A 27,266-nucleotide genomic window follows, 5' to 3' on the forward strand; every position below is an offset into this window, starting at 1 on the left:
GCTGGCTTTTCAGGAACCTCCTTGAGGAGTTGGTTTCTGTCTTTCCGGACTCCAAACAGTGAAGGGGAACCATGTACTTTGGATGCCTGAGGGTGGCTGAGAATGAAAGCTCAGTGGCTTATACTGGTAGCAGCACCTGGAAACCTGCAGTACTGCATACAGGTATCAGAGGGAGCAAGAGATTACAAACTCCTGTGAAAGCAACTGGAAATTACTTGCATGTGCCGAGAGAAAATGTAATCCCTGAAAAGGGTTGAGGCGCCCCAAGAACCTCTAGCCGAGCTGGTTGGTGAAGGTCTTCCTTTGCATGGAGCCTGCCAGAAAAGGCAGAGAGAATAGCTGTGTTTCCCAAATGCACAAATCACAACAAAATATTGCAAAGCGCATGAAAGAAACAGGGAAATGCGACCCAATCAAAAGGTCACATTTATTTAAAAATTAATTAATTTATTTATTCATAAAAAAATAAATCTCCAGATATTAACCTTAAGGAAATAGAGATCTACAATTATTTGACAAATAATTAAAGATATTTGTTTTAAAGAAATCCAATGTACTACAAAAGAACACAGATAGGTAATTAATTGAAATCAGAAGAACAATGATGTAAACAAAATGAAAATATCAACAGGTAGACACTATAAAAAGAATCACACAGAAATTCTGGAGCTGGAGAATACAATAACTGACTTCAAAAATTCACTAGTTGGATTCAAAAACATACTTGATTAAGCAGAAGAACCAGTGAACTAGAAGAAAAGTCATTTGAAATTATTAAGTTACAGAGGGGAAAAAAGAAGTGCAAAGATAGCTGAAAGGACTCACAAGAAACTATCAAGATATTCCAATATATTCATTAAGGGAACCTCAGATAGACAAAATAGAGAAGTAGATATTTTATTTGAGAAAAAAAAAATGGCTAAAAACTTCCCAAATCTGAGGAAGAAAATGGACATCCAGTTTCAAGAAACTCAAAGGACCACAACTGGAATAACTTCAAGGAGACCCACACTGGGACACATTACCACCAAACTATCAAATTCAAAGACACAGAGAGAAACTTGAAAGTATCAAGAGAAATATGTTTATACTAGTAGCCCGTTTGCAGGAAGATTCGTGCAATAGACCTTCATTCACCTGGCTGCCTGCACCAGTTTTCTGCCGGCACCGGGGACCCAGGCCTTGGCTGTGGCCACCGCCTTCTACCTTCTTTCAGGGTCCTGGCTTGGCCCTGGGCAGTGGCCTTGGGCTCTGCTGCACCCAGCGTCCCTGCGACCCGATCTCAGGAGGGAGCTGACCCCCCAGGTCGGCTCACTCCTGCGATCGGAGCAGGCACCCCGCTGGCGCCCAAAGCCCGGAAAGCCCCGGGCGGCTTTCCGGGCCTTGGGCTCCGCCTGCACCCCAGCGTCCCTGCAATGGTTTCCTGGTGGGCGTGGTTGATGGGCGTGGCTTGGTTGGTGGGCATGGCTTGGGCGTAGCGAAGGTGCGGTCAATTTGCATATTTGTCTATTATAAGGTAAGATGTAAGGAAGCTCCCAGAGGTTATCAGTGTTTAGCAGAAACATTACAGATGGAAGGAAGCAGGTGATATATTCAAAGTGCTGATAGAAAACAAAACAAAACAACAACAACAAAATAAAACAAAACCTGCTAATCAAGATATTACATCCAGCAAAATTGCCCTTCAAAATTGAAGGAAAAATAAAGGCTTTCTCATATAAACAAAAACTGAGGAAATTCCTCACAACTTGACTTGCCTTACAAGGAATGATAAAGGGATTCTTTCAAATTGAAACAAAAGGACAAAAGGAAGCAACATAAAATCACACAAAAATATCATGTTCTCTGCTAAAGGTAAATAGACAAACAAAGACAAATACAGAATCCTATAATATTGTAAAATTGATATCTAAATAACTTTTAATTCAGCTATAGAATTTGAAAGGTAAAAAGCATAAAAATAACTACAAGTAAGAGGCTATGTTAATGTATACAAAATATAAAATGATGCAATTTATAATATAGATAACATAACATGTGGGGAAAGAGAAATGAAAAGTAGATTGTTTTTGTGTTTGAAATTAAGTTATCAGTTTAAATAGATTGTTAAAACTATAAGATTTTTTTATGTAACCTCATGGTAATCCCATGTTAATCCCACAGAAAATATCTATAGAAGACACATAAAATAAATGAGAAAGAAATCAAAGCACATCACTACAAAAAAAACCAACAATGAAACACAAAGGAAGGCAGTGAGAGAGAAAAGAGGACAAGAAACTAAGGAGACATACAGAAAGAAATTAACAAAATGGCAATAATAAATCCTCCTGTGCCCCATTCAGGTCTACATTTCCAAATGTCAAATGTAACATGAACCCACCCTTTCTCTCTCTCTCCTGTTGATTCTTATCTGTTTATATAGAAATGTAACATGCTGAATTTAGGGCAAACAATTAGTGACACTTCTTTGGTTGATATTATTTGCTTTAGAGCATTTGCCTTTAAAGCACAAATTTGTAACAAAAAGAAATGTGACTTTCTAGTAGAAATTCAGGTATTTTATCAAGATATTTCTTTAAGAGAAAGAGTTTATTTCTAGAATCCCTGAAATTGTACCATTCTTATCATGTTTATATATATAAATACACACATGTAAACATGTATGTATATGTGTATGTATATCCATATATATTTTAATATTATATATGTTAAAATTATGTGTATATATATGAGTGTGTGTATGTGTATATATACATATGCATGTATGTGTATGTTTGTATATATATATGTACATATATATACTTATAAACTGAGAAAGTCACATTTTTAAATACAGAACTATCAATACTGAAAGATGATTTTCACTACTGTAACTTAAAGTAATAAGTCAATATAATTAACATTTTTGAATAGATAGAATACAGTTGGCAAGAAGCAAATTGGTAAATTATAAACATTTTATTCTGCATCTACCACATGTTAATTATATTATTTTCTTTAAAACAATTAATTCCAAGTACATAGGAACTTCATTGAACTTAACTATACCTCTTTAAGTTTCCAACAACTTCATGCAGGTAGCTTTAAAGTTTATCATCAATATAAATTCATCTGCAGAACATAAAACAATGTTGCCAAGCAACTAATGGAAATATGTTATCCACTTTGTAGATTTGAGAAAATAAAAGTTGCATTTGAATTTCAGAAAATTTTAGAGAGAAATAGCCTATATAATAAAGAGGTAATATGCAAATTGACCATCACTCCAACACACAAGATGACCACCCCCATGTGGTCACAAATGGCCGCCCCCATGTGGACACAAGATGGCTGCCACAAGATGGCCAGCAGGGGAGGGCAGTTGAGAAGGACCAGGCTGGCAGGGTAGTGGTTAGGGGGTGATGAGGCCTGCAGGAGAAAGCGGTTAGGGGCAATCGGGCCAGCAGAGGAGCAGTTAGGCATCAATCAGGATAGCAGGGGAGTGGTTAGGGGCTGATCAGGCTGGCAGGCAGGTGAGCGGTTGGGAGCCAGCAGTCCTGGATTGTGAGAGGGTGCAGGCTGGGCTATGGGACACCCCCTCGCCCCATGCACGAATTTTGTGCCCTCCCCGTGCATGAATTTTGTGCACCGGGCCTCTAGTGTTTATATATGCTCTTTTTAATGTCCAGAATTTTAGACATATCAAATACTAAGTTTGGTTTTTTGCTGTGCTCAGAAAAAGAAATAAAATATTAAAAGTACAACCTTTTTAAAAAAACATTTTTAAACTTTTTATTGTTGACACTATTACAGTTGTCCCATTCCCTGCTCTCCTAACTCTTTTACCCACCTCCACCCAGGCCCAGCCACCCCTTCCCTCTGGTCATCATCACACTGTTTTCTGCATCTATGGGTTATGCATATGTGTTCTTTGGCTAATCCCTTCACCTTCTCTCACCTAGTCCTTCCTCCCTCCTCCCCTATCAAGGCTGTCAGTCTGTTTCTTATATCCATGCCTCTGTTTCTATTTTGTTTGTCATTTTATTTTGTTCATTAGATTCCACATATACTAAGATCATATAATGTGTAATATAATATAATCATATGTCTTTTTCTGACTGGTTATTTCATATAGCATAATAATCTCTAGGTCCATCCATACTGTTGCAAAAGGTAAGATTTCCTTCTTTTTTATGTCCATGTAGTATTCCATTGTGTAAATGTATCACAGCTTTTCATTCACTCATCTACTGATAGGCATTTGGCCTGTTTCCAGATCTTGGCTATTATGAATAATGCTGCTGTGCACATGGGAGTGCATATATTGTTTTAAATTGGTGTTTCAGGATTCTTAGAATATATTCCTAGAAGTGGGATCACTGGGTCAAAAGGCAGTTCCATTTTTAAATTTTTGAGGAAATACCATGCTGTTTTCCACAGTAGCTACGCCATTTTGCATTCCTACCAACAATGCACGAGGGTTTCCTTTCCTCCACATCTGCACCAGCCTCAGCAATCTTGAGAAATAAAGAAAAAAAGTTAGAGGTAATGCTGGACGTTGAGCGCCATTTATCGCCAGTGGTTTTTGATCCAGCATCTAGAAGGATTCAGCAATCTGGAGAAGGGGCTGTGCATAAATTAATAAAGAGTCCAGAGACAAAACATAATTTTGAAAGGCATTTGCGGCGGGGGCGTGGGGGGAGGGAGGGGAGGCAGAGGAGCTTGGCTGAAGAAACCAAGTTCTCCTTGTCTCAGGACCTCTTTCTTTTTATTAACACAATTTTTCCTAAGGCAAGGGGGAGGTATACACATCAAAGGGTAGGGTTAGGTACAGAATCCATTGTCAGATTGGGGAATTACCTCTGGCTGTTCAGGTGTTTGGCCAACAGGAGGCAATAACATGTAGATTAAGATGCCCTGAGCTGTCTGGAAGCAAGCAATCATCCTTTTCAGGTTTGGGGAAATGCCATTAGCCATTCCCAACAGGTGATAACATATGTGACTCAGCCCTTGTTGAGGCCCCAAGTTCCATCAACTTTTCAATGAAACTCTTGCAATTATGACATGTTGGAATTGACTTATGGCAAGAGGTATCACAATAACAGATATCAAACTATACTACAAGAACATTGATCTCAAAACAGCATGGTACTAGCATAACAACAGGCATACCAATCAATGAAACATTACCATACCAAAATGCTCAATTAATATTTGACAAATATGGCAAGAGCATAGAATGGAGTAAAGACAGTCTCCTCATTAAATGGTGTTGAGAAAATTAGACAGGTGCATGGAAAAATGAAACTAAACCACCAACTTACACCATAAACAAGAATAAACTTAAAATGGATAAAAGACTTAAATGTTAGTTGTGAGACCATAAAAGTTCTAAAAGAAAACATAGGCAGTAAAATCTCAGACATCTTTCAGAGCAATATGGCAAGGGAATAGAGGAAAAAATAAACAAATGGGACTGTATCAAACTAAAAGGCTTCTACATAGCAAAAGAAACCATCAACAAAATGAAAAGGGATCCCACTGCATGGGAGAACCTATTTGCCAATGATACATCTGATAAAGGGTTAATTTCCAAAATATATAAAGAACTTAAAGAACTCAACAATGGAAGACAAACAATACAATTTAAAAAGTGGGCAAAGGAGTTGACATTTTTTTAGACACTTTTCCAAAGAGGACATATGGATGGCCAATAGACATGCGAAAAGATGCTCAATGTCACTAATAATCAGAGATGTAAATTAAGACCACAATGAGATGTCCCCTCACACCTGCCAGAATGGCTACCATAAATAAATCAACAAAAATACCTTTTACTATATGAGTTTGTGAATTATCAAATATTTATGCATTCTGAATTTTATGAACCTAATTTTGTTTTGAAACTTGGAAGCATAGAAGATAATTTAGTCTTTAAATTTGATGCTGAATTGATCAATAGAAAATTAAAAACTAGCTGCATGTGAATTATTGTTTTTGACATATTTTGAAATTTGACTATACCACTACTTTGTTTTGTTTTAATGTTTGTGATAAAAGTTGGGATATAAAAGTATTGATCATCTAAAATCTATAACTAATTTGTCATATTGTAAAATTTCTATTTATCATTTCAACAGTATATAGAATGCTTAAATCAAAAATATCTTCATTTTAAACTTCTTTTATCTTGTTGCTAACTGGGATCTAGGATATAACACTTCTTTTTTAAACAGCTTATTTGCAAAATCAACTTTATATAAGTCATTGAGTTACTGTGATTTAGGAAAGTTTTTGTAATTATATTTTGTGATGTTCAGTTTTAAATATTCAACATTTTAAAACCACATTTAATAAATGTAGTGTTCTATTTCTACCCCTTTCCAATTTTACTACTTCTGCAATATTAATATAAGCAAATGATGTATTAAAATATCCAAAAGTAGACAACCGGGGATACATATGAACTTGAAATCAGAATATTTTAGTTGGATGTTAGGAGTATCTAAAAGAGAGTTTTAATCATTACTAGAAAAAGAAAAATTACTTCTCCCTGTATCTCTCACTTAGAACTGAGACTTTTCCAGACCAACTCAACTGAATCCTCATACCTCATCTGTGAGAATTGGATCAAATGGTCATTTATGCATCTTTCAACATCAGTGGTATAAGCTCAGATTAATTATTTTAGAGAGAAAGGCTCTCAGGGAATAAAGCATAGTATGTACTACAGTGCCCATAACAACACACCCGCACACACACACACACACACACACACACACACACAGCACAGGCACAACTCCTAGTTTCTGTATTTGACCAAATTTTACCTCTATTTGGAGGATTTTGTCTCTTTCATTCATTCTGTAATCCTCAGGTTTTATAGTTCATGGTACATAGTGGATGCTAAATACTGAAATTAATAATTAAGTGATAGAGTAAACTATGGTATATAAAAGGTAAAAGAAAGAGTATATTTGAAGCTGCTAGCCGGGGAGGCAGAGGCAATCCTGTTAATTTATATAGTTGAGGAGAGAAAGGAGAGAAAACAGTCCTTAATTCCTTAGGGATTGGCAAGCATTGTGATCACCTTTTGCTTCTTAAGTTTGAGATTCTGCAAGATACATGCATGTATTTCACCAGAAGAATGATGAAACGAAATCTCTAAAATTTAGGGAAGAAGCTAGGTTTGAGTAAAGATTTCATAATCATTGGTGAATAATGTCATTTATTTGTAAAAATTAATGTTTTCCCAAACCATCTGAAAAGATATTAAAATGCCATGCCTTAGCATGTAGAATGTCAACAAAGGAGTAAAAGCCCATAAAAATTACAACAACAACAACAAACAATGAATAGTAAGTGAAATTCCTAGAGAAAGGAGTTTTTTCTTATTTTTAGAGAAAGTGATTAAAAAATACTAACTTAGGGCTCAACGACCTCATAGGGCAGAAGAGAGACTCATACATGAATAAGTAGAAAGAATTCATGATAATTATGATGACTTATGTATGGTTCTGTATAAACGTTATGCAGTTTTAAAGTAGAGGAAATGATTGATATTTATGAATTCTGCCTGAATTTTGAGGGTGATAAAAGTTGAAAAGTGATGTTTTTTTAACTGACTATAAAGTGTAAAGTAGAGGTCTTCTAAAAAAGAGCGGGGAGGAGGTAGAGTGGGAGGAGAGGAAGAGAAGGAAGAAGTGATGGTCTGGGTACGGCTGAAGGCAAGACTTCCAAGTAGAATAGTGAGCTTCACTTCACAATAAAATGAATTTTGGGCAGAATAATTATAACTCAGGGTCCGCATTGAAAAACAGTCTTAATAGTAAACACATAGACCAAAATAATTTCCTAAACTTTGCCTGGATTTGTGAACATGAGGCAGAATAACATTCAGCATCTCCTTTTCTATTGGGCTTCAGAGGATGCCTTGGGTCTCCCAACACTGCTAGCTAGCACCCTATCAATCAAGAAAGAAATGACTCAATGCAGTTTTGTTAAGTAAATGATCATAACCTGTCCCAGAAGTAATTAGTAGCCCAACTGAAATATTCACACATGGCTATTTAAATTTACATTTAAATTAATTACAGTAAAAAACAATTCCTCCATTGCATTGGCTACATTTAAAGTTTTCAATAGCCATGTGTGCCTAGTGTCTACTCTATCAGGCAACTCAGATTATGTAAACTTAACTTCCTCAAAGAAAAAGCTAGAGCTATTAAGGCTATGTAGTTGCACCCTATTTTGCCCCTAGGAATTCCTTTACTCATTTATTTGTTCATCTATACTATATACTATAGATTCTATAGCATGGCCAACTTATCCGAGTTTTCCCTGTTTTAGCAGGGAGAAAGGCTCTCAGGGAATAAAGCATAATACCTACTACAGTGCTCATATCAAAACACACACACACACACACACACACACACACACACACACACACACACATGCGTGCGCACTCACACACTCAGATTATGTAAACTTAACTTCCTCAAAAAAAAAAGCTAGAGCTATTAAGGCTATGTAGTTGCACAGGTGCAACTCCTAGTCTTTTTTTATTTGACTAAATTTTACCTCTATTTGGAGGATTTTGTCTCCCTCATTTATTTTGGAATTCTCAGGTTTTATTAGTTCATGGCACACACATTTGATGCTAAATACTGAAATTAATAATTAAGTGATAGAGTAAAATATGGTATATAAAAGGTGAAGCAGAGTATATTTGAAGCTGCTAGATAGATATATTATCCCAGATCTCATGAAGATTTTACACTGGGGAATTGACAGTGATTAATTTTTGAGGATGTCCTGTATATTGCCATGCTGGTTTACTCCATATTACTAAGAGTTTACATTCTTTGCTATCTTGTAATTTGATCTTTCATTCTATTTGTTAGTACCTCATTACTCTAGCATTCTATGAGAAACAGGCCTTTTCTCCAAAGACATGACTGTCCCTGAGATGTAATACATTCAGCCTCATTCTCATATGGTTTTTAATTTTTTTTCTGTAAACATTTATACAATAATACATTAATATTTTTATGAATAAACTCATAATTGTAGAACTGATCATTTCCTGGTGTTTTTTTGGAATATTTAATAATTATATGCAGATTGAATAATCACTCCTGTACAGATTGCCTGGGTGATATCAACATGCTTTATTCTCATGGAAATTAAGGCATTAGAATATCCATTTGGTATTATTTGTGTAGAATTGTTTAAATATTCCCTGTGTTAGTTTAAAATATATCTCTTGCTGTCCTGTTCTGATGTGACAGGAAGGTTCTATCTCTGTACCAGTTAAGGGGCAACTTCACAATGATTCTTTGTGTTCCACTTTGGCCACAGACAAGACTGTTCTTTATAATTTTAACTAGAGGCCTGGTGCATGAAATTCATACAAGGGGGGGGGTGTCCCTCAGCCTGGCCTGCACCCTCTCACAATCTGGGACTGCTGGTTCCTAACCACTCGCCTGCCTGTCTGCCTGATCACCCCTAACTGCTTGCCTGCCTGCCTGCCTGATCTCCTTAACTGCTCACCTGCCTGCCTGATCACCCCTAACCACTCTGCCTGCCTGCCTGATGACCCCTAACCACTCTGCCTGCCTGCCTGATCTCCCCTAACCACTCTGTCTGCCTGCCTGATCGCCCCTAACCACCTCTGCCTTGGCTCCCGCCACTGTGGCTTCATCTGGAAGGACATCTGGAATGACGTCCGGAAGGTCGTTCGGCTGTCTGGTCTAATTAGCATATCATACTTTTATTATTATAGATAACATGTAAGGTGCTCAAACACTAGTATGCATATTCTTGGAGAGGTAGGAGATTTTGAGATGCCTTAAATCATCAGAAAGTGAGCTGCCTATTGGAATGAGTGGACAATGGCTGAGCAGAATCTGGAAACAGAAACATACCACTGATAATAGGAGCTTTTATCATGTAGATTAAGCTAGGTCACAGGAAAATAAAACAAAACTACACATAAAATGGCTCAATAGGATAAAGTTTATTTCTCACTCTCATTACTGTCTTGAGGATTTCTAGGTCTCTAGCATTTATTGTCAATTTATTCAGGCATACAAGTAGGTAGAGATTCTTCTATCTTCAATTATCTTCCAAGGCCACCATGGTTACTCCAATTACCTATTCCTATATGAAACACTATCCCAGAAATTAGTGTCTGAAGAAAAGAAACAAACAAAAACATATTGACATTTTACCAACAGTTACTGGATTCACCTGGAAGATTCTTCTACTGGTTTATCCAAGCTCACTCATATGACTGCCATTATCTGGAGTCTCAATTTGGTCTTCATTCACATGTCCAGCAGCTCAGGTGGACAGATGAATTATTTCAAAGCTGTCCAGAAATCTATGATGGCTACATTCATATGTCTGGCAGCTCAGACATGGGAATGTTGCTAAAACAGCTGAAGACCTGCATGTCATTTCTCTCTGTCCATATGGTGTCTCCACGAAGGCAGATGAAACTCTTAACAATCCTGGTTCAGGGTTTCAAGAAGGTCAAACGGGAAGTTATTAGGACTTAAAAGCTAGGCCTCAAAGTGGGGACAAATGCAAGTGTATTTTATTTGCTCAAGAAACTCATATGGTCAGCAGAGATTCTCATCCTGATGAAAAGAGTGGCAAGGAATCTGTGACTAGATATAATTCCCCAAAGCAGTTGTCTCTAGTCAGTTAACTGAAGAGAGAAAAAAAAGACCATGGAAAGAACATGAGAGATTTTAAATAGTAGGTCTGGAAGTGGCACATAGTAGGTCTATTTATTTTATTGATATTTGAAAAAAATGGCCACAGATCTTCCCATTGCTATCTGAATGTCCCTTTGCAGTGGGGCTTATCTGCTCCTTCCATTATGAGATTAAATATATTTCTATGAATCTTAAATTTGGACTTAGCTATTGGAAATTTTTTTTTTTTTTAATCAGGGGACACATGCAGGAACCGGGAAATTATTGAAATGCAGGGTTTACCTTCTTTTGATGCTCTTAGAAATCCCTACTTTCACTGAAATGTGAGTGAAGTTCCAGACAGTCTGTTATATGAGACAGATGGCTCAGAATTCTCCATTGCCCCAGCTGACAGCTAAACAGCCTCCAGAAGTAGATCCACAGATAAATGAGTGAGCCCAGCAAAACCAAGAAAATTTTCCACTGAAGTCTTGTCTAAATTACTGATTTATAAAATCAAGAACTTAAAAAAAGTCTATTTTAAGCCACTAAATTTGGGAGTGGTCTGTTATATAGCAAAAGCTAAACGATACATATTCTATTACTTAGCACTGAATCCCACCTAACTACAATGAAACTGAAATGTGTATTTGAGCTGGGTGCCAAGGAAAGGAATTTGATTTTGATGAAGTTAGCAGTCTGCCACAATGAAAACTTCAGTTCGTCAAATATCCATTTGTGCCCCTCGTTCTATACACTCACATAAAATGCACTCCACCTCCTCTACCAGTTTCTGATTTCATCTCAAAATTCCTGAGTTTCTTGGTATTATAATGTTCTTTCTGTATTTCCTGAATGTGGTTTCTTTCTTCATAGTAATTCAACTTATAAAAATGCAAATTATGTCTACCAGCCACTTCCCCACTTTCAATATATGATGGCGTAGCAACGAAAGATGATACACAATAAACATTCCTGCGTATAAAAGGAATCAAAGTAAACACATAGGTGTCATTTATACAAGGAGGCAAGGTGATTCCATTGTGTGAATTCCATTGCTGGGAAAACATTGTGTGACCCGGAAATTGGCTACATTCTTTCATTATACTCTGGGTTTTCTCTCTGCATGGAACTTGCTTGTCTATGGTTCCCTGTGGTCACTGGTTCCATCCTTGGGGCGGGCCTATCTTGTCGATTATTCATGTGGTCACATTTGAAGTAGTCCTTAGGGAGTATAACCTGTGCCAGGTTGTACATTCTTTACAGCCTGTGTTTTTAAAATCACACGCTTTTTAGGATCAGTCTCAGAGTTTCCCTCAAAAACAATTCAATAGGCTTCTGATATTTTTTGCCTTTATTCAATATCATATGCCAGTAATTTTCATTAAATTTCTTTCCAGGAAAGAATTCTTAGAATTAATTTTATCTTTGCTTCAATTTTCTCTTATCTATTTAATTTTAATAGGAGTCATTCAACTTTGAGACCATATAAAATGATACGATTTGGTAGGAAACCTTATATTCTATACTTTGGGGTCCAGGAGCCGTTTACCTTTTCCACCTTGGCACAGTTTTTAATTCCTTCACTCTTATCCCCTTATAGCTCTGCTCTCAGTCAGTTCTTACCTAAGCTAATTTCTTTTTGTAAAACCTTGCTAAATGCAGCAATTAAGTCAACACACACACTCAGATTCTATCTGGCTGGCCTCTGATTTCTTCTCCTAGAACTACAGTAAATTCTTTGTCTTCTGAGCTACCAAAATCATAGTATTACAAAGTGTTTTTAATCAGTGTGTGACATGGGAATACCTTCTGGTCTCTGATATCAGTTTAATAATTCCCTACCATATCACAGTCAAATATCAATACTGACTTCTTATTAACTAGTGTAGGCTGGACCATAGTGCCAATTAGATTCAAACTCATATGAGTCTATGCAATAAAAATGTATTTCTTGCTTACATATGAGTCTTCGGCAGTAGCAAGCTGCAATGGTGTCTGCTTCACATATTCAGAAACCCAGGACAAAGTCTGTTCTCTCTCTTTCAGCATGGCTTTCTAGATTATCAGTTTTCCCTGCCCATTTAGTAGGAAGGGGTAAGAGCACAGATGACTTTATACAGAAGTTTGTTTATTGGAGAAGAGGGAAGGAGGGGTCAGAAAACTTCCTGTTACCTTTTATTGACTAGATCTGAGAGACCTTATCACTTTAAGGAAGCCCAGGAAATATAGTCAAGCTGTGGGTCCAAAAAGAGCCACATTTGATCATCATTAGCTAATTGTCTGGGTTATAGAAATCTTCACTAGTAGGTAACCCGTGGGTCAACTGAACACTTATTTACTTTCCACAACATCTATAATAATAAAAGTGTAATAAGCTAATTAGACCAGACATCCTTCCAGACATCCTTCCGGGATGAAGCTGGGGCTGCAGCCGCAGGATCCAGGCAGCCAGCCCCGGCTGCGAGGGAGGAATCCAGGCAGCCATGTCTGCAAAGGCCTACTCTTGCACGAATTTTGTGCATCGGGCCTCTAGTCTATTATATATTGCTTTCCAGCATGCTCCTGCTCTGTCATAAGGTCATGGTTTCTTGGTCTACTACTCCACTCTACATAATCCTTCTCCCTCTTCTTTACTCCCTATGTTAACTTTAATCTTGTACTTGGGAGCAGTAAACTTCTGAATATTTTATCTTGGCTTAGGCGAGGGGATTTACTAATAGAGTGCATTTTCTGGGCTGTTTATAGTGTTGCAGTAACTAGCATATCTCCCTGTTTGTGCTGAAACAATGTTTGAACTGAGCCTGTTGAAACAGAAAGGCTATCCTGCCAACTGTTTCCTCATTCCTTGATGAAAGCAGTGATGATCTTCCTGAGCAGAGAAATCAGCAAATGTCTTTCCACCCTTATCAACCACGGATTAATGTATCATAACACAGGTCATGGGCCTCCCTCAACTACTACATTAGGGGTCTTGGCAGAATAATTTAACGCTGTTAGGGTCTGATGGCTACTTATTAAATCTTTTGGCAAGCTTTTTAGGGTTAAAAACAACCACATTGCAGAAGTGACCACAAGTGAAGAAAATATGACTTTGCCAGTGAGACTTTTTCTATCTGGGTCTGTGAATCAAAGCAATTGAGTGAAATACTGTGGAACCCAGACTAATAACCAAATACCCCTTATCACCATCTGTGATAAGTGGGATCATTTTAGCAATGCAGAGTGGGATCATTCATTTGGCAATGAATGCCATGTCGGGTCAAGTGCAAATTATTGGCACTTATTTATATGTCCTCTAGGTAGAGATCAAAACAGCAAATTCCAGGAAAATAACATCTGATGAAATGGACAAAGGTAAAAAAAAATGTAATACTTAAAAAAAACACAGAAATTCAACATGCCTTGTTAAAATTTACAGCTGAATACCTAGGAAATTGACCAGAAATGAACAGAATAGAAACCTATTCAGTTTCTCCATCGCCTCTGTTATCGGGGACAGCTCAGTCCAGGCTGTTAGAATATGTGAATGCTAGACTCCTAAAATAGTCCCTAAACCTTAACTTGAACAAGCAAGAAGTGGCCTAAGAAACAGTAAGAATGAGTGGCATGAAGATAGTCAGTTATAAAAAAATAAAAATAAAAATAAAATTCCAGGAAAGGAGAATCAGCAAGAATTAAATGCAGTAAAATGCAGTAGCCAAGGAATATTCTTCCAAAAACATAACCAAAAGCCCCAGATTGTAAAAACCCAAAAAAGAAGAAAAAAACATTTAAATGACAGCAAAAAAAATATAGCTTATTATTCCTTTGCAACAGACTGTGATACATGTTATAAACTTGCGGTCATTATGTGTTTCCAAATGGAAGTTTTTACCATACTTGCCTTATACCTTTTCCATGTGAATATACTAGACCTTCTAAGTTTAACGGTAAATATCAGACCTTGGGACATATTAGCCAGATTTCACAAAGAGGTCTACATATCATCCAGATATCCTGGATAGGAAATAGAAAGTAATAGCAGATCAAATTTCACCTTCATTTTAGGATAAGTTAAGTATACATATTTATATTTTTGAGTCACTGATGAGAAGAGGAAATTTGTTTTAATTGGGTGGTCAAAAAATTGGTCTGAGATTGATATTTACTGGCTGCCTATCTCTTAATAACAGCTCATATTTTCCAGCCATTTATTTTTATTGAGATTAATCCTTCCGTTCATAGTCAGAAATGTAACTGATTGGCATAATCCAATTAAAATAGATACCACTGTTTATGCTATACAGGATCCCATAGTAAATAATCCAGTCAGGCTTATGGGACTTTAATGTCTCTTTCCACTAGAATACCATGGCAGGCCATGAAGAAGGTTGAAGGGTTCACTCTGGTGCTTGTCCCCCCAGGCCACCAGAAAACTGGTCTTAAGACCACAAGGACAAAAGCATATGTTTTTACATAGAGACTTCAAAGGCAGAAATATACTGTGAGAATTGAATGACTTACAATTTTTGGTTTGTTTTGTTCATCCTTACTCGAGGATATTTTTCCCATTGATTTTTAGCGAGAGTGGAAGGAAAGGAGGAGGGGAGAGAGAAAGAGTGAGATCAATGTGAGAGAGACACATTGATTGGTTGCCTCCTGAATGTACCCTAACAGGGGTTAGGAACCCAACCTGCAACCAAGATATGTGACCAGGAATCGAACCCCTGACACTTAGATGCATGGGATGACTCTCTAACCATTGAACACACTGGCTGGGGCACAATTTTGACCTTCTTACCTAATAGTTGAAAGGGAGTTCAGGGAAGAATTCTAAGTATTGTCATTTTTATCTACTATATAACCACTTTTGCAAAGAGGTCGCAAATATATATTTATCTGTGGTAATTGCAGTTATTCTTTCTTAGGGATAGCACCTGTACTGAGCATTGTGATAAAACTTTATTAGCAATTTTATTTGAGTTTACTAATATCCCCCATGGCAGGTGTGCTGTTATAAATATCCTAGTAGAGGTATACGATACCAATAATGTATATGGCTGTTGAGATGTTACAGAAAAATTAAAATTCATGAAGTTTAAATGTTGAGAGCTTCTATTTTTGTTTGGATATTTGGTAAGGAGGGAAATATTATGTGCATATGAATATCACTGACTCAGCAGCACCCAGGCAATGAAAATAGCTGCTTATATTTGCATTTGTAATTCAATTACATCCTCAATGTAGTAGGAGATTCAAAGCAAAAGGTTATCATATATTTCTGATGTTTAGAAACTAGTTCTAAAACACTTACCAAAAATACTTGTTCGGTCCTGTAGTCTTTGAATTATCATAGAAAGAACCCAGTATTTAAGTCTCAATAATTTATTTTACTTTGGTAAGATCCTATTTTCTTAAATTTCATGAATTTAATAGGTTCTCTATTAAAGGAGAAAATCAATGAAAGGAAATAGAATTGTAGAATTAAGAGAATGTATTAATATTAATACACAAGGACCCGTGATATTTTATATTAACATAATTGTAGCTTATATTAGCAAATGATATTTACAACCATTGTGAGTAGATTTAAAAAATTAGATTTAACAATTAATTTTACATATCCATTTGCATATGTAGAAGGCTGCTCATTTGGGTCAGATTTACATTCACTTAACTTCAGGATGACTATTTTCTTGCCACTAAGAATTCAGTTTGAAAGAGGAATTCTCAGTGAGATGACATGAGGATAGGGAATTAAGTGTCGAGGTAGCCATTTATGAAAAATGAATCTGCAAGTGTTAGGTTGTACACTTTGTGGCTGTACATTCTTGGACAAGCCTCAGTCTCCTCACATGGTAATGATAGGGATCGTGAAGAGCTCTTGGAAGGGTTAAGTAGAGAAGCACTACTTGACAAAGCACCTGGGACTAGGAAACAAGTATATTTTCATATTCACATTTAGATGAATGGGTTTATATTTTTAAATGATGAAATTTTACTGGGCTAAAATGAAGAAAATAGCAAATGTTGTCTTTAAGCGTCTAATATTGAATTAACTCAGACAACAGAATTATTCTATACTAGAGGCCTGATGTGCAAGATTCATGCACTGAGGTGTGGTCCCTCAGCCCAGCCTGTGCCCTTTTGCAATCCGGGACTCCTGGGGGGATGTCCACCTGCCAGCAGTCAGACATCTCTCTCACAGTCCAGGGCTCTTATAGTCCGGGATCTCTGGTTCCTTACTGCTGGCCTACAGCAGAGTTGGGAGAAGCTGTGCTCACCAGCCACTCAGCCAGAAGCCAGGCTCGCTGGTCCTTAGTGCTGCCATGGAGGTGGGAGAGGCTCCCGCCACCACTGCTGTGCTTGCAGCTGTGAGCCTGGCTCCTGGCTGAGCGGAGCTCCCCCTGTGGAAGCGCACTGACCACCAGGGGGCAGCTCCTGCATTGAGCATCTGCCCACTGGTGGTCAGTGAGCATCATAGCTACGGTTGTTCTGCTGTTCAGTCGATTTGCATATTGTGCTTTTATTATATAGGATCCTAACTCAATGAAGTAAATTATATCTTAGTTCAATGGTAAAAGAAAGTATTATTCCAGCTTGATAGCTTCAGATAAGTTATATGAAAGTATTCTAGGGCTTACAAATGACTGAAAAATGTGCAAACATTTCATGGTTATGAATAAAATTTTAAATACAGGAGTTGGCAAATGTAGTTTTATAGCTGTGAGTACATGAAGCACAGTTTGTTCTTGTATTATTATTTATTAATTACTGTATTATTTATTTGTATTCCAACCTAAAACCTACCTTTGCACACCCCTGTATATGTGAACCAGAGCCTATAGCTATTCAGCGGTCAATAAATAACAAATGCCCTAAAAAAAACAAAAACAAAAAGCTGTAATTTTATTTAGTTGTTTCCCCCCCCCCCCTATTCTAGTTCTTTAATGCAGAGCAGGGAATGGTGGCTCCTTTTGCAGATGAGTGGGACAATTTATATATCTAAAAGTTGTTATTGCCCTGACCAGTTTGGCTCAGTGGATAGAGCGTCGGCCTGCGGACTGAAGGGTCCCAGGTTTGATTCCAGTCAAGGGCATGTACCTTGGTTGCAGGCACATCCCCAGTAGGGGGTGTGTAGGAGGCAGCTGATTGATGTTTCTCTCTATTCCTCTCCCTTCCTTTCTGTAAAAAATCAATAAAATATATTTTAAAAGTTGTTATTGCTACTCTCCTGGAATCTGCCTCTATATAACCAGAGCATTCTCATCTACATTTTCTTTAGGACTTCTAGATTGCTATTGTTGTCTGTGTCAAGGATTTAGAAATCACAGAATGAAGCCCGTTTTCTTAAAAAGAAAGGGAAATCATTCTTGCTTTTCTATTTTAGCCTTCATTCATGATGAACATAGAGGAGGAAAAAGGCAGAAATTAAGGTCACTACTTTTTGCATTAAAGAACTATCAATGACATATCAATCACAGTGTTATTATCTGAAATATATAAAATGATGTCTTGAAATAACATAGAAGATTTAGTCACTTTCAGATTTCTTCTATATAGACAAAAAGCTATATAGGGGAGACCAACCATGCTGATTTCCTGTTTCTGGAGAGCTTCTTTTCTGACTTTCCTAAGAAATCATGGCAATAGAAACATATATATATATTTATATATATATATATGGCAAATCCCTCATTAGGACACTGTATGCTGATTAGTTCCTACGTCAGCTGGTGCTGTTTGCACTCTCCTTGAGTCACAGATTCTAATGATTGATACTCTTTCCCACAGTTATTAGCTTGTATAGTTTACAGTTTATATAGTTGGTCTGTCTCTATAATTTGGCACCTTGAAAAATTATTTTCACATTAATTCCTGGTATGATAAGATGCTTTCTTTTAAATATCAGATTCCAATGAGACTAAATGCCATTCTCAGAGAGATGTGATTTTGAACTGGCAAGACATGAGAAGTTGGCATTGAAAATAAGTAGCTTTTATGTCAAGGTTGTCAAACCAATATTTTTTTTTCCTGTTCTTGGCTGGAATTCTTCTTTATAGCAGATGGCTTTGTTTTTTTTTAGATGTTTCTGAATTTACTAGATAAGTTTTTTCCACTTGGAGTTATTCTTGCACCTTATCATATGATATACCTTGTCCAAGATTCTAAACCAGTGGGGATAATTAATTTGTTCCTATAAAGAGTTCTTACTTTGTTCTTTACTAAATTAAGTTTTATTGTTATGCTACTCAATTCTACAATATGTTTAATTTATTAATTTCTATAGTGGTACATTTGTGATTTCTGTTGTATTAGTCTATGGAAATGTAAATATGAAATGATATAGTCCCAAATTATAAAGTTTATGCACATGGAACCCAGTAATTATAATCTATATGATAATCCTACAGAGTCACACTGCTTTGGATATAATACATGTATGGAGGAGCAAGAGCATAATTAGATATGAAATAACTAAGGGGTTTTAACTTGAGGTTTAAAAGATAAATGCATTTGATAGTCAAAACTATGGGAGTAATATAAGTTAGAAACATATGAATGAATAAATGAATACATTAATGAGTTAATGCATATGTCCTTATTTTCTTTTAATACTCTTAAAATTTGTCCATTAATAATAAATATAGATATTGCGGGGGCCTGATGCGGCGGGGATCTCCCTTTTCCGTGGCCAGCAGGGAGAGAGATGAAACTGGTTCTTGATAGAGGCGTCCAGGGATTGAGAAATAAAGAAATAAAGAGACACAGAAGTAGATGCAAGCTGGGTCCCGGGTGGGTCGCTGACCTCTTCTGCTGGAGAGACAGACGACTCCCTGAGCCACGCAGCACATTTATTTATACTCCCATATACAAGGGGGTTCACTGGAAAACTTAAGATTAAAGGAGCTTGGGAGGGCCCAGGTCTATTTCATTTCCTCTTTTCTGGTGCTAGACTGGTTCCACATCTCAAAGCCCTCTTCCGGAACCTAGACAAAGGTAAGCCAGGAACTGACAACACCTCTGCACTCCTGGGGCGGGGTGCAACTGACATGACTCTGTCAAATATCTTGGGCTTAGTCAACAGCAAGCTAAAGAATGTCCATGTGTCTTCCCAGGGGGCCCTCTACAAGATATAATTATTAAATTTGCCATTGTCAGAGGAAAATACAATTATGTTTACAAGAAATAGCTTCTTTGGAATTTAATAATAGTGTTATTTGGATGATTTATAGTGTTATTTCATTTTTAGAAATTTAAATAACTATGGCAGATATATTGGTAATTATTATTACTAGGAATAAAAATGTCCAGAATAATACAACCATACTTGAGGTAAAATCAAATTTTGTCCAAAAATATCTTTGCATGTATATTGTTCTCCAAGTGTATGCTTACTTCAAAGGATAAAAACAACCAAAAATATTGATAAGATCATAAACACTTATAATATGAACATGATATCACATGCCCGTTTATGAATAGTACATAAATTGTACTTGCACTGCTCCCAGTAGAATTCATATAAATCTCTTGATTCAGCTGTGTTTAATTCAGTTGTTCTTGTGTTGAAATCAAATTCTATAATCCCAGGCTTATGTGAGATATTTAATAAGGACTTTGATAGCTTAAAAGAATAATTGCTCATATTATCCAAATATCAGATTCCTTATTTGTTCCAGCTGTAGGGTCATTTTCTAATAACTTTTCCTGTACTCATCACAAATAAATGTGATGGAAGACAAAAGGACCTAGGGAAAGTACAGATTACTGAAATTAGAAATTAGGTCAGTAAACACAACAATAAAAGATAATATCAAAATTTCCACAAAGTTGGAAATGAAATTAGCATGTTAGATTAAAATCAAAATATGTATGATAAACTTATCATTGTGAGAGTGATTTCATTGTTGTTTAGTGACTGTTGATTATGATGACATTTTGAAGATCTATAAGAGAAAAAAATAACAAGATGGTAATGTCAAAAGGCTAATATGCAAATCGACCAAACTGTGTAATGACTGGTCGCTATGACATGCACTGATCACCAGGGGGCAGACGCTCAATGCAGGAGCTGCCTCCTGGTGGTCAGTGCACTCTCACAGGGGGAGCACAGCTCAGTCAGAAGCCCTGAGCCAGGCTCATGGCTGGTGGAGCGCAGCAGCTCTGAGGCACTGCTAAGGATGTCTGACTACTGCTGTCAGTTGGACATCACCTGAGGGCTCCCGGACTGCGAGAGGGTGCAGGCTGGGCTGAGGGACCCCCTGAGTGCATGAATTTTGTGTACTGGGCCTCTACTATAACTATAAAAGAATATGTTGTGTTTTATTCTTTTTTCTTACTTATTTGGCATTAAAATTATGACATTAGATGGCAGTTATTCAGGGCCTTGCATTCCCAGTTTCATTACAATACCATGTTTCATCATATATTTTTTTGGGACAAAAAATTAACGTAGAGGAATTACTATCATAGGAGAGAGAACACCAAAGGATAATATAAACCACTTTAAATGTCTAAACAAGTGAGCAGATTTTAGTGTCAGAAAACCATAATGTAACTGTCTAAAAAGTAGAGAGCACAGTTGCTAATGTGGATCTAAAGCTTACATCCTCAATAATATCTGAGGTGCTTTCTCAGAAAGATCCCTGAGAACTCCCTCAGTATTACTAAGTGGGCACCTCAGTGTGTGGTCAATGCTTTAAAGCATCACCATATTATTCTCATTATGTATGAGAACTAGTGACACAGAATAAAATTTAAATGGACATCTTTGTAGAAGGCCTAATACAAATCATCAATATGAGACCCACATAACATGACTTGTCAATATTTTCTATCACTGTTGGAAGATAACAATAAAAATGGCCCACATGCATATTTAGTTCTGGCCTTATTTAGGCCTTAAATCATCAAGCTTCTCTAATTATATCATATATGTATATATGTTTCTGGGCATGGGAGACATATGTGAATTTGCAAGACATTTCCTCCCTTATTTCCTTTAACTTTGGATCCTTGAGTTCCAATAATTAAATATTTCTGAAACTGTTCCACAGGTATTTATTCATTTTGTGCTGAACAAATTAGTAATTTATAAAGACTTTACTCAAGCTAACATTGAAAGACTGGAACACCTAGGTATCTCTTCAGGCCCAAGACACTTGCTCTGATAACTCACTAGTTATGTGCTGCTAGACAGTTAAAAATATAGTTTCTAAACCTTAATCTTATTATTATAAAATATTGCTACTATTGATGAACAATGATAATATATCCCAAACGATGTTATCATGAAAACCAACTCAATCATCTACATGAAAATACCTGTAAATGAACCTTCCATCTGTATCTTATATTTTAGTTCATGGCTTCATTTTCCATATTCACTAATTTAGAAAACACTGAATAATTCTAAATTCCCCTTTTACCCTTCCACCACATGTAATCAGTTATCAAGTTCTAAGTGTATTTCCATCAATTCTCTCAATTATAGAGTAAATTAATTGTTATCAGAGTCATGCCTCCAAGGAGATAACAGTAATACAGAGATGGAAAGCAAATAATTGGCTAATTAAAATGCAATGGAGTAATATTTACATCATGTTTTGTATGGAATTATATGGAAATACATAGGTAAAATAGTTGACTCATTTTGGTCTGAGGATAGAGGGGTAGAATTGCAGAATTTTTCAACTATTAGGCATCCCCTAAACTAGATCATAAAATATGATCACAACCCCAGTGAAATCATTCAAGTCTCTTCACAATTAAGAAGATCAATACTTACGTATTTTAGGAGAAGGAAAAATGCAATGAGCTTTTCTTTTTGTACTCTAAATTAAAGTAAACGAAGAGTACCTAGATGGAAATAGGAAAAAAAACACAACTAACACACATTTTTACACCATTTTGAACTGGAAAAAGAGATCAAAATGAGTGTCAAAATGATTCAATGTAGAAAATATAATATATTGGACAAAAAACAAACACCTATGTAGAAAAATTTAAATTTATAGTTGAATTGGTTATGAAGTGTCTGAAAAACTTACGTACTTATGTTCATTAGGAAAGAGATTAATAGGAAGAGACAAAGGCAATCATGCTTTTAAAAATTATGTGTGAGCATTTGAGAACATATGAGCCAGGATCACAATTCCTTGAGATGGGAAGGAAGGTTTGAAATAGCTCAATTATCTTGACCTACAGCATTTTCCCTTACTTTGTCATAGTAGAACTTAAGAATAGATTTTACAATAGTTTTGCGGTCCATATTGTTTTATTGTTAGTGCAACTACATATTGAGTAGATAAATAAACTAAACTATTATTTAAAAATATTGCCCTAAACGGTTTGGCTCAATGGATAGAGTGTTGGCCTGTGGACTAAAGGGTCAGTCAAGGGCATGTACCTTGGTTGCAGGCATATCCCTGGTAGGGGGTGTGCAGGAGGCAGCTGATTGATGTTTCTCTCTCATCAATGTTTCTAGCTCTCTATCCCTGTCCCTTCCTCTCTGTAAAAATCAATAAAATATATTAAAATATAAAAATAAAATAAAATTATTTAGTAATGTTGACTTTAATATAAGCAATTCCTCGTCCAAATTATGTTCAACTTTTATTCAGTGATATTAAGTTATTTTTTCTTATAATACTGAAACAATTATTTTAGATACTCATATTATAATTTTTAAAGCAAAAATTTCCATCCTCAGAAAAAATAGCATAATTTAAAACCATATGATAGGCAAATAGGACCAATCTCATCTGAGACCTGAAGTAAATATAGGGGAACAGAGATTATGAATTATCAGGTAATTTCCCAGAACCAATTATTTGGAAGTATACTTATAGTATTGGTCTTTAGAGCATGAGTAACATGATTTCTAGCTCAGTATCTTACTTTTCATTTAATTAAAAGAGAGTGATAAAAATATTACGAGAAAATTCTTACACTGCTCTTGGTAGTTTTTCCTATTAAATAAAAAATACTGTGTGTTGGTCAATATTGGCTTATTTTTTTCTAATAACCTAGTTGTTCCTTTCAAAAGGTTTTATAGAAGAAAAAAATTAACTGGAAACACTTTCAGAACAAACCTACCAAAGAAGTGTGAATGGATGCGTAACCAGGAACATATTTCTGATTAGTTTAATGGATGATATTTCATGAAAATTAGAATACACTGAACTGCAAGGGGCATGGATTCTGTACAGGAAACATAATCAAATACGTGTAGCTAATTTGCTCCATTTAAACCACATGCTGTTTCTTTTCCTGCTTTCAATGTATTGCCCATTCCCTCTTGGAGTCTTGAATGATCCTTGTCGCAGCTAGTTTCCAAACAAGGCTGCCAAGGACCCACTGTGTTTCCTCTCCCAGGAGGAGTGTTGGAGGACCCTGTGACTTACTTTAATCAGTAGAAGGTGGTGGTGGAACACTGTGTCCGTTTTGCTTCTAAGTCTTAAGAGGGCCTAGGATTTTCCATTTTTGTGTTCTTGAGATCTCTAAATAGTTCAGCTACCAGAAAGAGATGAAGAGGAGAGTATACGATGCTACATAGAAAGGGAAAAAAGCTCAGATGTCCAGTGTCCAAGTGTCCTGATGAAGCCTCCGGGTGACGTCAGCCCCAGCTGCCACCTGACTGAAACTGCAGAAGAGACTCAAGCAATACGCTCCTGAGTCCAGTCAACCACTAAATGGTGTGTTGGTTAGTTATGCAGCAATCGATAATAGAAATAAATCCGAAAGTCACAATTGCCCTCTTAGAATCGTAATAATTCCCAAATTACTCTGTAACAAATATAACCTTACCATTTAAACTTAATAAAATTTCAGGATTCTATTAAACAAATTGCAAAGCTCTCATTATGAATGCAATAATGCTACACTAGCTAATGTGTAAGTGGGATACTTAGCTATCAACTCAGGTTCATTGTTTCTGTAATAGTTTTTATTTCAACAGTGGTTTTTTTTTTTTTTCTCCTTTGGCCTAAACATCAAATATGTATAATTCAAACACTCTACCAATTGAAGGGTAGAGGGGGAGGTAGAGGTACATTGGAGATTTTGACACACCCATCCCTACTTCTCCTCACCCCTCCACGCCCACAATCATTCATAGGCAAGAATCACTATTTGGTTTACGCTCAGTGATAAGACCAGATTAAACCCGACTCAACAGTTCTGGTTTAGATAAATTATCTCCTGGAAATAAATCTCCTAGGGTAATATTTTCCATTTACAGTTAGAATCAATGCTCAACTTCCATTTAATTTAGCAAATATTTTTTGAGAATTTATATATGCTGGTCTCCGATCTGGACTTGAAAAGCTATTTAAAAGTGATTATGGCACCATATATACCTTCAAAAAACATAGCCTAAGGTATCTACAGCAGTGAACCATTATTATGTGACTTTTCCAACAATCCTCAGCATTTTAGATTGCCAACACCTTTCTATTTTTGAACAAGAGTTGGAAAGTATACTTGATGATGTTTTTACATGTCCTTATAACTACTTCTGCACAGTAGTTAAACATTACCAAGTACTACCACAGCAATGAAAAAACAAAACAAAAACAAACAACAACATGAAATGAACACACTTATTGATGTTACCTAACATTCAAGGCTGAAGAAAACAGATGACAATTATACTATGTATATGGAGGTTGAAAAAAAGATGAGTAAAAATATGGGAAAGCAACAAGAATAAGTTGGAAACTTTCCAGCCATTCAGATGTGAAAATAAAAGTTAGATATAGTATTTATTATTGTGTAACACTAATTTATATATAGTACAAATGCTTTCTTGGCAATCAGTCTGGACACAGACAGTCAATGAGATGTGAATCATTCCAAAACGATATATTATTTGGCCAAACACAACTGTTGGAACCTAAGCTACTCTGATTTTCATTATTTTCCCCCACGAGAATCCTGGCAGACTCCCCAGCTTTTTGCTGTAGCAGTCAGCACCGTTAACAACTGAATCACCATTTGACTAACCCTAAATCTGAGTCACCACCCAGCTGCTCTCCATGCCACCCCTTTCTCTCCTAGGTCTTCCCTGAAATTCCCCATCATTGCTGTGCTATCTTGGCCTCTCATTTAATTGAAGCAATTTGTCTGTGCCCTGTGTTGGGGGCAAGTCTCCTCTGCTTTTCCCATCTCTTCCTGAAGGAGCAGTAGGACCCTCCAATTCTCCCCTTTCTTTGTGAAGGAGAAAATAACCTGGAAAGTGTATTTTCTGCCTGGGGAGAAATAGTTCCTTTTGCTTCTTTTCCCCTTCCAAGAAACAAAATATTTTCTGTATGAATGGCAGAACAAGGTCCATCTCTCTCTCTCTCTCTCTCTCTCTCTCTCTCTCTCTCTCTCTCCTTATCTCTCTCTTTCTCTATCTCTATATATACTTCTCCAGCTCTACCAAGGAATTTTTTCATTATGTCCCACTCCATTTTCCTCTTGCTCTCCCCACACCCCCATCTGTCTCACATATTTATATCCATGAGAATTTACTGTGTTCTCATGCACTGTGGTGGCAAACATTAGGCAAGGTACAGTCACACATATTAGTGTCAATTAATCCAAGCAACAGCCTTAGTGGAATGTGTACAGGAATACCCTGCAGAGAATCTTTAATATTAGAAAGAAAGCATTTGAACATAGTATGGCACAAAGACTGGTTTATGCTAGGGAGTATGCAATCTAGTGAGAAATAAAAGTATACAGTTTGTTTAAATTTTTAAGAATGTGAATAGTTCAAAACAATGTTTCTTGATAGTTTAAACAATAAGAAATCAATTTAGGCTGAGCTGTACTGTAGCCATCAATACAACTTCAGTTAAATCTTGAAGAACTCGTAAGATATGATAGACAGAGGGCATTGAAATGAAGTGAGACGTGAACTGGGTTGGGAATGAAACTCTACAAAGATTAAAGGTAGCACAATAGAGTAGGAATAGGATTCAGCCTTAATAGGAGACAGGGCAAGAATTAAATTTTGATGGTGCTATTTTTCACAGGAAGGACTTAGATAATTTATTTATCAATCTGACCCTTCCCTAACTTAGCTCTGAAGTGTAGACAATTTTATAAATATTAATTCTCTAATACGTCTTGTGCAGCATTATTATCAAAGGCCCTACTCATTATTTTAGAATTTTAGAAAACATTGTCTATTACATTTTTTTGAGAGGAGGTGTTAACATCTACACAGTCAGATGAGGACAGAGAATGGCTGCACAGTTTGGCACAATGTGTGAGTATCTGCCATAAGGAGACAGCTTGTGAATCACTTCACCCTCTTGCTCCCCCACAAACTCATCTTCTATTTGGCCCCTTTCATATCACATGCAGCCTCTGTCTGTCCAGACAATATACAGATAGATGGATCAATCTATTCTGAGTGCTGACCAGGGCAGGTTTCCACAGAATGGAAACGGGAGAGCAGACCTTCAGTTTTGCTCTATGGCCTCTATTAATTCTTCCTCTCCTCTATCTGAAAACCCAACCATATTGTTTTTTACCCAAACGGACAAAGGATGTTGCTTTTTTCTAAATATAAATGTCACAAAAGAAATCGGGAAATAAATTGTG

The 27,266-nt window shown here is 36.6% G+C and overlaps 1 long non-coding RNA gene across 3 annotated transcripts in view; it reads left to right on the forward strand.

The window, feature by feature from the left end:
• LOC114231016 (uncharacterized) overlaps positions 1–27,266 on the forward strand; it is a 152,925-nt gene that overhangs the window by 23,342 nt on the left and 102,317 nt on the right. The window lies entirely within an intron of this gene.

Source organism: Eptesicus fuscus, chromosome 2, assembly GCF_027574615.1.
Source record: "Eptesicus fuscus isolate TK198812 chromosome 2, DD_ASM_mEF_20220401, whole genome shotgun sequence".
Taxonomy (NCBI): Eukaryota; Metazoa; Chordata; class Mammalia; order Chiroptera; family Vespertilionidae; genus Eptesicus; species Eptesicus fuscus.